The sequence below is a fragment of the Lissotriton helveticus genome, chromosome 4_1 (assembly GCF_964261635.1).
Source record: "Lissotriton helveticus chromosome 4_1, aLisHel1.1, whole genome shotgun sequence".
Lineage (NCBI taxonomy): Eukaryota > Metazoa > Chordata > Amphibia > Caudata > Salamandridae > Lissotriton > Lissotriton helveticus.
In genome coordinates this window covers 1499445074-1499449105 of record NC_136063.1, presented here as the reverse complement: position 1 = coordinate 1499449105, position 4032 = coordinate 1499445074, and positions in this window count along the sequence as shown.

Below are 4032 nucleotides of genomic sequence, written 5' to 3'. Positions count from 1 at the left end.
ACCATAGGATAGCAGACCCTACTCTCCTACATAACCCCCCCCAAACACAGGGGCATTAAATTTAACCTTGACCAGATAAGTCTTCATGTTCTAAGTGGAAATACCTGGAGAGACCATCTGCATTGCCATGGTCAGTCCCTGGTCTGTGCTCCACTGTAAAGTCCATCCCCTGTAGGGAAATGGACAACCTGAGTAGTTTGGGATTTTCACCCTTCATCTGATTTAGCCACAAGAGGGGCTGAATCTTGAAGTGAGTGCCAAACAAGTATGGTCTCAACTTCTTCAGGGCCCAAACCACAGCAAAGGCCTCCCTCTCAAAAGCTGACCAACGTATCTCTCTAGGGGTCAGCCTTCTGCTAATGAAAGCAATGGGCTGGTCTTGACCATCTACATTAAGTTGTGAAAGCACAGCTCCCACCCCAAACTCAGAAGCATCTGTTTGGACAATGAACTCTTTGGAGTAGTCAGGACTCTTTAAGATAGGTGCAGAGCACATGGCCTTCTTCAGGTCATCAAATGCCTTTTGACAGCTAACTGTCCACTGAACCTTTGTTGGCATCTTCTTGGATGTTAGATCATTGAGTGGTGTCACAATGGACCCATAATTCTTGACAAATTTTCGGCAGTACCCAGACAGGCCCAAGAAAGCTCTGACCTGTGTCTGGGTGGTTGGAGGAGCCCAGTCCTGTGTGGTCTGGATCTTACTCTCCAGTGGTTGAACCTGACCCCCACCTACAAGGTGGCCCAGGTACACAACCTTACTCTGCCCTATCTGGCTCTTTGTGGCCTTGATAGTTAGGCCTGCCTTTTGCAGGGCCTCTGAAACCTTCTTCAGGTGGATCAGGTGATCCTCCCAGGTGGAGCTGAAGACAGCCACATCATCAAGATAAGCTGCGCAAAAGTCATCCAACCCAGAAAGGACTTGGTTCACCAACCTTTGGAAAGTGGCAGGTGCATTCTTCAAACCAAAGGGCATTACCACAAATTGATAATGACCTCCAGGGGTTGAGAAAGCTGTTTTGGCCTTGGACTCCTCAGCTAACCTGATTTGCCAATAGCCTGCTGTCAAATCAAATGTGCTCAGAAATTTGGCAGAAGCCAATCTATCAATGAGCTCATCTGCCCTTGGAAATGGGTGAGCATCTGTCCTAGTGACAGCATTGAGACCTCTATAGTCCACACAGAACCTCATCTCTCTTTTACCATCTTGGGTGTGAGGTTTTGGTACAAGGACTACTGGACTGGCCCAGGGGCTCTCTGATGGCTCAATTACTCCAAGTTCAAGCATTTTCTGCACCTCAGTCTTTATACAGTCCCGACATGGTCAGGTTGCCTGAAGATCTTACTCTTCACAGGCAGACTGTCACCAGTGTCCACCTCATGGGTGCACCAGTTAGTCTGACTAGGTGTTAATAAAAACATATGTCTATGGGCCTGTAGAACTTGTCTGCAGTCCCATTGCTGTTGGTCAGTGAGGCAGCCTGCCAAGGCCACTCCATCAACTGAACAATCTCCATTTGTAGCCATGAGCAAGCCCATGTCTGCCCTGTCCACCTATGCCTTCAATCTGTTGACATGGAGCACCCTGTGGGGGCTCCTAGGGGTGCCGAGGTCCACCAAGTAGGTGACCTCTCCCTTTTTCTCAATTATGGTGTGGGGTCCAGACCATTTGTCTTGGAGGGCTGCTGGGGCCACTGGCTCTAACACCCACACCCTCTGTCCTGGCTGGTACTCAGTCAGCACAGCCTTTTGGTCATGCCAAGCTTTCTGGAGTTCTTGGCTAGCCTCAAGGTTTTTGGAAGCCTTCTCCATGTATTCAGCCATCCTGGAGCGGAGACCAAGTACATAGTCCACTATGTCAAGTTTAGGCTTTTTGAGAGGTAAGTAAGTAAAATATTTTTTGTTTCTGATTAATTAAAACCATTACAAAAATACATTTGAGTGCACATGTCGTTAATAAAAGTCTTAAAAAGAAAGATCGTAATTATTAATATTTGTATTAATAAAAACAGTGGGGTTTAAAAGTGACCATAGTTCGTTATATCTTGTCTGGGCCAACATCATGGCTTGTTATTTTCAACTCCGCTAGCTTCAGGAATTTCACCAACTTCCCATTTAGTGACGGAAATCCTGGATCGAAACATGCAAGAACTGCTTGTCTGCATGTGCGTATTCTGTGTTCATTAAAAGACATTTTTAGCCCTCAAACAGGTACATAGCAAATGTTCAATATCTTCATTCCCTGCACCACATAACCTACATTTTATCCCACCGTTCCTTCTCAACCATGGTTGTAAGTGTGGTATAACTGGTAGGATTCCTAGCCTATGTTTTAAAAAGGCTTCTTTTGTTTTCCTGCAGTACCCCAGTCCGAAATAAGGTTGTAACCTGGGTGATTTATATGTACACAGAGTCATCCAAGTGTGACGCCTATGGGAAAAGGTGGCTTTGTCCTCTACAAGCGAGAGTCTCTTTATATTATTATTTGCTACACGTTTGAATTGCAAATGCGATAGTGGGATTTCCCATAGTTCTTTCAGTCCTGTAACAATCAAGGACTCCTCCAAGTATTTTTTCTCCGGCATTTTGGAGCAGCTGCACCGATCTTGCCAGAGCTGATGGTTCAGTGTATTCTCTGGTGAATTCATTATTTTATGCCAGCACTTAATATAGTATCCTCTCCTTGCAAGCGTTTGGCTCGTTAGTCCAAATTCAAGCCGGATCTGGGCTTGTGAGGTATAAGATGGCAAATTTAAGAGAAGTGTGTATGCTTTTGAAATGATTGTATCCAGCAGTTTCACGTCTGTGCCTTTCAATGCCTCGCTGCCGTAAGTAATGGATGACTGTATTTTTACTTGGGCGACGCGAAGCAGTGGTAGAAGAGTAGGGCCAGTCAGCTTAGTTTTTAGCTGTTTTAGTGTTGTCGCGATCAGCATACCTTTTCTCTTTATGGCCTCAAGGTGGTTTGTAAAGCGACCTCCTTTATCAACTATGATTCCCAGGTATTTATATTCAGAGCAGTTTGTAACTACCTGTGTTACAAGTACCCAAGTGTGCGGCTTTTTATTCCCAGATATTGACAGTACTTTGGTTTTGTCAATATTTGTTTCAAGTAAGTTCTCTTCGGCGTATCCATGCAGCGTGTTAATGAGATTCTGGAGTCCTACTTTGGTATGACTAACCAGGACCACGTCATCTGCGTAGGAAATGCTGGGCAGGTCTTTACCCCTCAGTCGGGGTGCATGCGCATTGCAGGCTTCCAGAGCAGGTGGCAGATCGGCAGTAAATTGATTAAATAGGGTAGGTGTTAAGACGCACCCCTGCTTGAGGCCTTTTGTCGTACTAGATTGCAGTTCGATCAAAGGGTTTAAGAGAGGAGAGGAGGAGAAGGGATCCCCAGGCGGCTAGTTTTCTCCAAAGATTGGCTCTGTTGACTTTTTCGAAAGCCGCCTTGAAGTCCACAAAGCAAAAGTGAAGAGTTTGTTTAGTCAGTTTTGCTTTGTCAATAAGTAGCGATAGTGCCAGAAGGTTTGTTGTAGTTCCCATATCTCTAAAAAATCCAGTTTGACTAGATGGAATTATGTTGCACTTAGTTGGCCATTTGCCCAGCTGAGTCAGTAAAAGCCCGGCAAAGTATTTTGTATGTCCAGAAGGGCTATCAGGCGATAATTCTTTGGTAACATTCTGTCCCCCGCCTTATAAATCGATGAGATAACTCAACCCTTCCAAGAGGCAGGGAGTCGCCCAGAGTGGCTGACAGACGTCTAGAGGGGTGTCAGGGATTTTCCCCAGTAGTCCGGGTCAAGTTTGAAGAGGGCTGGAGGAATTCCGTTTGGCCCCGGTGCACCATCACTCCTTCCTTTGGAAATTAATTTCCTGAGTGTGACAGCATTGATTTCGATTTCGGCTTTTTCGTATAATTTTGTTGTTTGTAAAAGATGGCCCTTCTGGGCAACCTGGGGCGTGTTTGTTACAGCGGCCTGTTGGTTGAAATGGGTGTCTAAGAAGGATTCCCAGGAGCTTTTGGTTATA